We start from the raw sequence: 11,855 nt of genomic DNA on the forward strand, positions 1-11,855 counted from the left end.
CGGGGGCGGGGCCGCACTGCGCTTGCGCGGGGCCGCGCGGCCTGAAGGAATTCCCGCCACCGCGGCGCCGGCACCAGCGCGCGCCCACCCCTCTTTGTGCGGGGCCCCGCGCGCCCTTCCGGCCCCGCCCCGGGTGACGTCACACTGGCCGGGCGGAAGGGGCGGGGCCGGGCAGAGCAGAGCCCCCCCCACCTCCTCCCTCCCTCTCCCCTCCTCCCTCTCCCCTCCTCCCTCCCTCTTTCTCCTTTTCTGTCTCTCCCCCTCCTTCCTCCCTCTCCCCTCCTCCCTCCCTCCCTCTTTCTCCTTTTCTGTCTCTCCCCCTCCTCCCTCTCTCTTTTTCCCTCTCTCCCTCCCTCTCCCCTCCCCCTCCCTCTCCCCTCCTCCCTCCCTCCCCCTCCCTCTCCCCTCCTCCCTCCCTCCTCCCTCCCTCTTTCTCCTTTTCTGTCTCTCCCCCTCCTCCCTCTCTATTTTTCCCTCTCTCCCTCCTTCTCCCCTCCCCCCTCCCTCTCCCCTCCTCCCTCCCTCCTCCCTCTTTCTCCTTTTTGTCTCTCCCCCTCCTCCCTCTCTTTTTCCCTCTCTCCCCTCCCTCTCCCCCCTTTCTCTCTCTCCCTCCCTCTCCCCTTCCCTTTCTCTCTCTCCCTTTCTCCCCCCTCCCCCTCTCTCTTCCCCTCTCTCCTCTCCCTTTCTCTGTTTCTCTTTCCCTCTCCCCCCTCCTCTCTTTCCCTTTCTTCCCTCTCTCCCCCCCCTCCCCTCCCTCTCTTTTTCTCCCCCCTTCCCCTCTCCTCCCCCTCCCTCTCTTTCTCCCTCTCTCCCTCCCTCTCCCTTCTCCCCTCCCTCTCTCCCTCTCTTTCCCTTTTTCCCTCCCTCTCTCTCTCCCTCTTCCTCTCTCCCTCTCTTTCCCTTTCTCTCTCTCTCTCTCTCCCCCTCCCTCTCCCCTCCCCCTCTCTCTCCCTTTTCCTCTCTCTCTTCCTCTCCTCTCCCTCTTTCCCTTTCTCCCTCTCCTCTCCTTCTCTTTCCCTTTCTCTCTCCCTCTGCTCTCTTTCTCTTCCCTTTCTCTCTCTCCCTCTCCCCTCCCTCTCTCCCTCTCCCCTCCTTCTCTCCCTCTCTTCTCCCTCTTTCCCTTTCTCCCTCTTTCTCCCTCCCTCTCTTCCCCCCCTTTTTTTCCTCCCCCCCCCTTTCACCCTGTCTCCCTCCTTTCCTTCATTCAGTCCTATTTATTGAACACTTACTGTGTGCACTATACTAAGCACTTGGCTTAATGGAAAGAGCCCGGGTTTGGGAGACAGGGGACGTGGGTTCTGATTCCAGGCCCGCCATCTGTCTGCTGTGTGACCTTGGGCAAGCCGCTTCACTTCTCTTGCCTCAGTTCCCTCATCTGTGAAATGGGGATGAAGATTGTGACCCCCAAGTGGGATAGCGTGATTATCCTGTACCTACCCCAGTGCTCAGAAAAATGCGGGGCACATAGTAAGCACTTAAATACAATGATTGATATTATTTTTCATTCGTTCAATCGTATTTATTGAGTGCTTACTTTGTGCAGGGCACTGTACTAAGCACTTGGAATGTACGATTCAGCAACGGAGACAGTCCCTGCCCAATGACGGGCTCACACTCTAAACGGAGGAGACGGACAACAAAGCAAAATGAAACAAGTAGTCTGGTTTAGATATCATCAAGATAAATGGAATCATAGATATATACACATCAATAATAAAATAGAGTAATAATATATACAAATATGCACAGTATTGTGGGGAGGGGAAGGGGGAAGAGCAGAGGGCGGGAGAATGGGGAACGGGGAAGGGAAGAGGAGCAGAGGGAAAGGGAGGGCTCAGTCTGGAAGGCCTCCTGGAGGAGGGGAGCTCTCGGTAGGGCTTGGAAGAGGGGAAGAGCGTCAGTTTGGCGGAGGTGAGGAGGGAGGGCGTTCCGGGACCGCGGGAGGACGGGGGCCGGGGGTCGACGGCGGGACGGGCGAGACCGGGGGACGGCGAGGAGGCGGGCGGCGGAGGAGCGGAGCGTGCGGGGTCGGCGGTGGAAAGAGAGAAGGGAGGAGAGGTAGGAGGGGGTGAGGGGATGGAGAGCTTTGAAGCCACGAGTGAAGAGTTTTTGTTTCTTGCGAAGGTTGACAGGCAACCACTGGAGGTTTTCGAGGAGGGGAGTGACAGGCCCAGAGCGTTTCTGCAGGAAGATGAGCCGGGCAGCGGGGTGAAGAATAGACTGGAGCGGGGCGAGAGAGGAGGAAGGGAGATCAGAGAGAAGGCTGACACGATCATCCAGCCGGGATATTACGAGAGCCTGTACCCGCAAGGTAGCAGTTTGGATGGAGAGGAAAGGGCGGATCTTGGCGATACTGTAAAGGTGAGGCCGGCAGGCCTCGGTGACAGATCGGATGTGTGGGGGGAATGAGAGAGCAGAGTCAAGGATGACACCGAGGTCGCGGGCCCGAGAGACGGGAAGGATGGTGGTGCCGTCCACGGTGACGGGGAAGTCAGGGAGAGGACAGGGCTCGGGAGGGAAGATGAGGAGCTCAGTCTCGCTCATGTTGAGTTTTAGGTGGCGGGCAGACATCCTGGTGGAGACGTCTTGAGGCAGGAGGAGATGCGAGTCTGAAGGGAGGGGGAGAGGACAGGGGAGGAGATGTAGAAATCACCTCCTCCTAGAGGCGTTCCCAGACTGAGCCTCTTCCCCCTCTACTCCCTCTGCCATCCCCCCTTTACCTCTCCACAGCTAAAGCCTCATTTTCCCCTTTTCCCTCTGCTCCTCCACCTCTCCCTTCCCATCCCCACGGCACCGTACTCGTCCGCTCAACTGTATATATTTTCGTTACCCTATTTATTTTGTTAATGAATTGTACATCGCCTCGATTCTATTTATTTGCCATCGGTTTTTACGAGATGTTCTTCCCCTTGACGCTGTTTAGTGCCATTGTTCTTGTCTGTCCGTCTCCCCCGATTAGACCGTAAGCCCATCAAACGGCAGGGACCGTCTCTATCTGTTGCCGACTTGTTCATCCCAAGCGCTTAGTACAGTGCTCTGCACATAGTAAGCGCTCAATAAATACTATTGAATGAATGAATGAATGAAGATCTGCGTGTCATCGGCATAGAGATGGTAGTCGAAGCCGTGAGAGCGGATGAGTTCACCGAGGGAGTGAGTGTAGACGGAGAACAGAAGAGGGCCAAGAACTGACCCTTGGGGAACCCCGACAGTTAGAGGATGGGAGGGGGAGGAGGAGCCGGCGAAGGAGACCGAAAATGACCGGCCAGAGAGATGAGAGGAGAACCGGGAGAGGACGGAGTCCGTGAAGCCGAGGTGAGATAAGCTGTGAAGGAGGAGGGGATGGTCGACAGTTGTCAAAGGCAGCCGAGAGGTCGAGGAGGATCAGGATGGAGTAGGAGCCATCGGATTTGGCGAGAAGGAGGTCACGGGTGACCTCAGAGAGGGCAGTCTCGGTAGAGCGGAGGGGACGGGAGCCGGATCGGAGGGGGCCCGGGAGGGAGTCGGAGTTGAGGAATTCGAGGCAGCGAGTGTAGACGACTCGTTCTAGGAGTTTGGAAAGGAGGGGTAGGAGGGAGATGGGACGATAACTGGAAGGGGAGGTGGGGTCGAGAGAGGGTTTTTTTAGGATGGGGGAGACGTGGGCATGTTTGAAAGCAGAGGGGAAGAAGCCATTGGAGAGTGAGTGGTTAAAGATGGAAGTTAAGGAGGGAAGGGGCGACGGTTTTTATAAGGTGAGCGGGAATGGGGTCCAAAGCACAGGTGGAGGGGGTGGCACTCGCGAGGAGGGAGATCTCCTCTGAGGATACTGCAGGGGAGGATGGGAGAGTAGAGGAGAGGGTTGGGGGAGGGAGCGGATGGAGAAGGGGGAAGGATCAAAGCACTTAACAAATACCATTATTATTATCATTATTATTACTATTGACATACTATAACATCACCCATTCTCTCCTCGCCACGAGCCCTTCTCCCCACTTTTCCCCCCTTCCCTCCCTTTTCCCTCGTCCTCTTCCTCCTCTTTCCCTTTCTCCCTCCCTACTTTCTCCCCCCCTTCCTTTTTAAAAATGGCATTTATTAAACAGCATGGTGTAGTGGCTAGAGCGCAGGCCCGGGAGTCAGAAGGTCATGGGTTCCAATCCCGGCTCCACCACCTGTCTGCTCTGTGACTTTGGTCAAGTCACTTTACTTCGCAGGGCCTCAGTTCCCTCTTCTGTAAAATGGAGATTGAGGCTGTGAGCCCCCCATGGGACAGGGACTGTGTCTAACTCGATTTGCTTGTATCCATTCCAGCGCCTAGTACAGTGCCCGGCACATAGTAAGCATTTAACGAGTACCAATATTATTTTTTACGGGCCAGACACTCTATTAATCAGGTTGGACACAGTCCCTGTCTCTCGTGGGGCCCCATTTTATAGGTGAGGTAACTGAGGCCCAGAGAAGTGAAGCGAGTTGCCCAGGGTCACGCAGCAAAGTGACGGAGCCAGGATTAGAACCCACAACCTTCTGACTCCCAGGCCCAGGCTCTAACCACTAAGCCACGCCACTGCTCTCTCCTTCCCCTCTCCTATTTAGCGTGTGGAGGCTGCTTTGTGCCTGTACAACTAGCTACACAACCGCACACCCGGTCGTGGTGCAGGTAGAGGGGGGCTGCAACCCGGAGGTGGACCCGCCCACCCTCCTGGCTTCTCGGGCACGCCGACCATCTCCAGGCCTATATCAGTTGTCCCCACCAACGTTTCATTCCAAGAGAATAATAATCGTGATATGGTTAAGCACTGGGGCAGACACAAGATAGTCACCTCAGACACCGTCCCTATCCCACACAGAGCTCACTGACTAAGTGAGAGGGAGAAGAGGCCTTAAATCCCCATTTTAGGGATGAGGAGACATAAGATATTACCAAGGTCCCAGGGCAGTTAAAATACTTTCCAGCCAAGTATGATAGGGCCAAACAAGACACTTGAATGGCCCCAAGGAAAAGGTAAGCCTCAAAGCGAAAAAATAAACGCTTTCTGTTTTCTCGGGCTTGATTAGACGTCCCCTGAATTTATGTTACCTTATAATAGTATTTGTTGAGCGCTTATGTACTGGGGTTGATACAGTCAGGGCAAGTCACTTCACTTCTCTGGGCCTCAGTTCCCTCATCTGTAAAATGGGGATGAAGACTGTGAGCCCCACGTGGGGACAACCTGATTCCCCTGTGTCTCCCCCAGCGCTTAGAACAGTGCTCTGCACATAGTAAGCGCTTAACAAATACCAACATTATTATTATTTAGCCTATCGTATTTATTGAGTGCTTACTATGTGCCAAGCACCATACTAAACGCTCGGGAGAGTTGAATATGACAGTGTAATAGACACATTCCCTCCCCACAACGAGCTTAAAGTCTAGAGGGACAGATAGATATGAATATAAATAAATAAATTATAGATATAATAATAATAATGTTGGTATTTGTTAAGCGCTTACTATGTGCAGAGCACTGTTCTAAGCGCTGGGGTAAACACAGGGGAATCAGGTTGTCCCACGTGGGGCTCACAGTCTTAATCCCCATTTTACAGATGAGGGAACTGAGGCACAGAGAAGTTAAGTGACTTGCCCACAGTCACACAGCTGACAAGTGGCAGAGCTGGGATTCGAACTCATGAGCCCTGACTCCAAAGCCCGTGCTCTTTCCACTGCGCCACGCTGCTTCTATGTATCCTTGTGCTGTGGAGCTGAGAGAGGGGATGTAGAAAGGGAGCAAGTCAAGGTGACTCAGAATGGAGTGGGAGAAGAGGAAAGGAGGGCTTAGTCAGGGAAGGCCTCTTGGAGGAGAAGGGCCTTCAGTAAAACTTTGAAGCGGGGGAGAGTACTTGATGGTCTGGCTGGGGAGCCATTTGGAGAGGTTTAGTTTGGGGGTTCTTGGGGAGTCCTTCCTCTGTTCCCGGCCCATGCGATCCCTGCTGGATGGACTGACAACAAGGTTCTTCTCAGTCTTCCTCCAACACACACGCGCCTTGCCATCTGCAAATCACTCTGTGAGAACAACTGGGGAAACAGGACAGTGGTCCCAATCTGGATTTTGGGTAATGGGCCATTCATCCAAGGTTCCCGCTTCCTCAATCCCCTGTGGCCCTACCCATTAGTCCAGGTTTTCCCTTCAACTATGGACTGATTATTAATGTTGGCTAAAATAAGGATTTCCTCCTTTCCGGTCCACCTCTCTGTCCCCTGCGCCACTAGGAGTCTTTAGGATGGGGGTGCTTGGTGCCCCTGGGTTGCTGGGTCTGTAGCAAAAAAGGCAGCGAAAATTGGCATCCATTTCAATCCATCAATTAATCAATCATATTTATTGTTTCCCGTGTGCAGAACACTGTGCTAAGCACTTGAGAGAATACAATATAACAATGCTGGTGGACTTGGTCCCGGCCCCTTCAGGAGCTTACGGTCTAGGGCGTTGTGGGCAGGGAATGTGACTGTTCATTGCTGCATCGTACTCTCCCAAGCACTTAGTACAGTGCTCTGCACACAGTAAGCATGTGGGCAAGTCACTTCACTTCTCTATGCCTCAGTTCCCTCATCTGTAAAATGGGGATTAAGATTGTGAGTCCCACGAGGGACAACCTGATTACCCTGTATTTCTCCCAGCGCTTAGAGCAGTGCTCGGCACATACTAAGCACTTAACAAATACCAACATCACTATTATTATGTGCCCTTCCCCCAGCTTAAATGGCATCGTCACGATAAACCTCAAAGGCATAAGACGCGGCAGAGAGACGGTCTCGTCTTTCCCTGTGGCGTTTAGTAAGGGTTGGGAGCGCTGAACAGGCAGACCTCAATTCTTCGACTTTTGAATGGTAGAGGAATAGCATTTCCAACGTTTATACATCAATTCAGCTTTGACTTTTCGACACTGGTTGTCGATTGTTGTACTCTCCCAAGCGCTTAGTTCGGTGATCTGCACAGAGTAAGCGCTCAATAAATACAATTGAATGAATGAGGCTTACCACACAACCCTCACGGCCCCAGGGCCGTCAAAATGATATTTCAGCAAACAAGATCCACGTGCTTTGTGTCCACCAGAGTTTAGGGCGCTGATCTGTCTGACTGAAGAGCTATAGCTGTTCAGACAATAGATTTCCAAACAGGTGTTGTTCCTTCTTAAGAAATGAGCAATTACTATGAAAAATGGAAAAAGACGAATAAAATAATTATCAAAATTATGCTATCTGCCGAGCACTCGCTAAGTGTCGAGCGCTCTTCTAAGCACTGCGCGGCTTAGTGGCAAGAGCAAGGGCTTGGGAGTCAGAGGACGTGGGTTCTAATCCCCGCTCCGCCACTTATTGATTCAGTCAATCGCATTTATTGAGCGCTTACTGTGTGCAGAGCACTGTACTGAGCGCTTGGAAAGTACAATTTGGCAACAGGTAGAGACCATCCCTACCCAACGGGCTCACACTTATCAGCTGTGTGACTTTGGGCCGGTCATTTAACTTCTCTGTGCCTCGGTTACCTCATCTGTAAAATGGGGATTAAGACTGTGAGCCCCATGTGAGACCAACTGCTTGCCTTGTATCTACCCCAGCGCTTAGAACAATGCTTGGCACATAGTAAGCGCTCAACAAATACCATCATTATTATTAGTATTACAAGGTCATCAGGTTGTCCCATTTGGAGCTCACAGCCGTCACCCGTCGCCAGAGACAGGTTCTTTTGGACTCGGCGCGGCGAGAGAGAGAGAGAGAGAGAGAGGCCGGGGATGGAAAACCTGAATTTCGTATAGAATTTATTCCATGGGGCGAATTGAATTAATTAGTTATTTAGACGCGACAAATCGGCCTTCCCTTTTGGGAGCAATATGGTGTTAAAGCTTCCCTGACGGGAGGAATACACTGGTATGTTACTCGCGCGTGGCCGGACACGCGAGCCCACTTACGATTTACTCGCAACGTGGTGAGGCGGCCGGCTCCCACCATGTGCGCGCCGCACCCAGGAGGAATCCAGTTTTGCGTTAAATACACTTATGCGTTAAAACCCACTCATGCGTTAGACCCACTTGTACGTTAAAAACCACTTATGCATTAAGTTCACCTAGGCGCTACTCGCACGTGGTGAGACGGCTAGCTCCCACCCTGTTCACGTCCCACTGGGGAGGCACCCATTTAGACATCAAATCCACTTAGAGGTTACCTACTCACGGGGAAGCGTCTGGCTTCCAACCCCACGAGCGCTCGGCAGGACGGGACACTCACCCATCCCACGGCTCCTCACTCGGTGCGACCCGCAGCCGGCTGCTGCGGCGAGTCCCGTTCCTCTGCCCGGGAGGTTAGAGGCGGCAGGTATTTATCACCTGTGCCCTTGGGCCGTTCCAGCTTCCGGCCTCAGTTTATCCAATCTCTGCCCTCCCCCCTCCTCCATTCCTAATTCGATTGGCACGGGGGCGAGGGGCACCTTCCGTACTCCCAGCTTGGGCTGTCAATCTGGCAGTTTGGGTTGTGGGGGTGGTGTTCCACCCTCACGTCCGAGTTCCGCCTGTTGGCTCAGGAGGTCACGGGATAGCGTTTGGCCTTGAGATGGTCGGTACCCCAGGGTCACCTCGGGACAACAGCCTTAATCCCCGTTTTACAGATGAGGTAACCGAGGCACAGAGAAGTTAAGTGACTTGCCTAAGGTCACACAGCTGACAAGTGGCGGAGCCGGGATTAAAACCCACTTCCTCTGACTCCCCAGCCCGTGTTCTTGCTACTAGGCCATGTCGCTTAAAAGCAGAGACGCCAAGTCGGAGCAGTAGAGCTTGGATAAAAGCTCTAGCCTTCTTAAGGTGTAACGCAAAGGGTTGAGCTCCTATGCAACTGACTATAACAAATTAGCCTTGTGTGGGACTTACTGGTCAGGTGGAGAAACCACTCATTATATGGTTGGAGAACCAAAATAACCCTGTTAGTTTTGGTACAAGTTTAGAAAATTCTAGCAGTCTTTAGAAAGAAGGAAAATTTCAATGCTAAACTCTTAAGGCAAGCAGTAGGTGGTTTCTATGTTTTAAAGCCTGGGCTAACTGGCCTAATTTCTAGATTTCAGGGGAAGATGTCAGGGTAAATGGCTGACTTTCAAAATCGCTCCAAAAAATGTTGGTAGAAGAGGCAGATAACTCAATTTGGGCAGTGCACCAGAAAATGTTAATGAGTTTCTGGCATCACATTCTCAAGGGTAACTGATAAGTCCATTCTTCCTCTCTTTCACAGGCCCCTCCTCTGCCCCCCACCCCCTAACTGTGGGGGTCCCTCAAGGCTCAGTTCTGAGTCCCCTTCTCTTCTCCATCTCCACCCACTCCCCTGGAGAACTCATTCGCTCCCACGGCTGCTTCAATTACCACCTCTATGCGGATGACTCCCCGATCTACCTCTCTAACCCTGATCTCTCTCCTACCCTGCAGTCTCACATTTCCTTCCGCCTATCTGGATGTCCCGCTGACACCTCAAACTTAGCACGTCCACGACAGAGCTCCTCATTTCCCCAAACGAACCCCTCTCATTCAACCCACATATTCAACCTGTCGCCAAATCCCGTCGGTTCGAATTTCACAGCATCGCTATAATCTACCCTTTGCTCTCCATCCACACTGACCCGAGTACTTACATCGCACCTAGGCTCTTCCTTCAGCCTCTTCGCAGATTTCCCGGCCTCCCGCCTCTGCCCTCTCCGGTCCGTATTTCACTCTGCTGCCTGAATCATCTCTCTAAAAAAAAGTTCGGTCCGTATCTCCCCACTCCTCAAAAAACCTCCAACTGTTGTCCGTTCACCTCCGCGTCGAAGAGGAATGTCTTACCATCGGATTTAATAATAATAATGTTGGTATTTAAGGCACTCAACACTTCGTCCACTGCCCACCTTACCTAGATGACTTCCTCAGACCATACCCTTTGCTCCTCTAAATAATAACAACAATAATGATGATGGTATCTGTTAAGCGCTTACGATGTGCCAGTCACCGTTCTAAGCGCTGGGGTAGATACAAGGTAATCAGGTTGTCCCTCGTGGGGCTCACGGTCTTAATCCCCATTTTACAGATGAGGGAACTGAGGCACAGAGAAGTGACGTGACTTACCCAAAGTCACACGGTTGATACGTGGCAGAACCGGTATTCGAACCCATGACTCTGACTCCCAAGCCCGGGCTCTTTCCACTCAGCCACGCTGCTTCTCTAGCCAACCTACTCACTGTACCTTGATTTCGCCTGTCTTATTGCCGATTCCCTTGTCCGGTCCTCTCTCGACCCGGAACTCCCTGCCCCTTCATAGCCGACAAACCGCCACTCTCCCCACCTTCATTCATGCATTCAGTAGTATTTATTGAGCGCTTACTATGTGCAGAGCACTGTACTAAGCGCTTGGAATGGACAATTCGGCAACAGACAGAGACCATCCCTGCCCACTGACGGGCTCACAGTCTAATCGGGGGAGACAGACGGACAAAAACAAGACAACTTAATCACGATAAATAGAATGAAGGGGATGTACACCTCATTAACAAAATAAATAGGGGAATAAAAATATAGACCAATGAGCCCAGTGCTGAGGGGAGGGGAAGGGAGAGGAGCAGTGGGAAAGGGGGGGAAAAAGGGGCTTAGCTGAGGGGATTTGAAGGGGGGCCAGAGAGGCAGCAGAGGGAGCAGAGGGAAAAGGGGAAGTTCAGTCTGGGAAGGCCTTCCGGAGGAGGTGAGCTCTCAGCAGGAGCTCACTATACGCTGCCTGTGGGGATGGAATGAGTCTACCAACTCTGTTACATTGTTCTATTGTATTCTTCCAAGTGCTCTGTACAGCGCTCTGCACGCAGTAAGGGTTCAATCGATGCAACTGATCGACTGATCCCTAAAGAAGAGGCTTGGGATGCCTTTCTCTCAAGAGAACAGAGCCTGTTGCTCTGCTTAAGATGAGTGGCACCACATTCCAACTTAACAGCGCAGCCTCGTAGAATAATAACGTTGGTGTTCGTTAAGCGCTTACTATGTGCCGAGCACTGTTCTAAGCGCTGGGGTAGATACGGGGTCATCAGGTCGTCCCACGTGAGGCTCCCCAGTCTTCATCCCCATTTTACAGATGAGGGAACCGAGGCCCAGAGAAGTGAAGTGACTTGCCCACTCTCACACAGCTGCCAAGTGGCAGAGCTGGATTCGAACCCATGACCTCTGACTCCCAAGCCCGGGCTCTTCCCCTGAGCCACGCCGCTTCTCTGATATTTGTCTAATATATACAAATGAGCACAGTGCTGAGGGGAGGGAAGGGGGAAGCGGGAGGAGCAGCAGCGGGTGAGATGGAGAGGGGAAGGGGAGCAAAGGGAAAGGGGGCTTAATTGGGAAAGCTGATGACAGAGGCCCCACAAAAGCTGGATTACAATAACCATTCTATCTGATCAATTCAAATCTACATTTTTAAAGAATACAACTAAGAAGTGGGGGAGGGGAGGGAGAGTAAGCTAAAAGCTTACTGCTTACCTGTTAAACATATGGCTTCCACAAACTCCTCATCTATTTCGTTCTGCTGGCCTTGCGGATAAGTAATTTTATTTTGCTAGCTCGATCACGGGTATTTGAGTGCCAGCGTCCAGATCACTGTAATTAAAGGGTTTTGGAAAGTCCACTAAAGGTAAGGAATGATCCCTGCCCTTATCTACTGTTCTGATGACTTCAACAAAAATAAATGGCTTCACAAGCCACGGGCTAAAGGAAATCTTCCCGAAGTTGACTTATTTCTCTGGTATGGTAAAGGTGGAGCCGTAATTCTTACGTGGCTGAACAAATAAGGTGGGAGAATGATGTGAAAAGTCGACGCTGAGTAGGACAATAATCGAAAGTACCAAATAAATCCAAACTTC

The sequence above is a fragment of the Ornithorhynchus anatinus genome, chromosome 1 (genome assembly GCF_004115215.2).
Source record: "Ornithorhynchus anatinus isolate Pmale09 chromosome 1, mOrnAna1.pri.v4, whole genome shotgun sequence".
NCBI lineage: Eukaryota > Metazoa > Chordata > Mammalia > Monotremata > Ornithorhynchidae > Ornithorhynchus > Ornithorhynchus anatinus.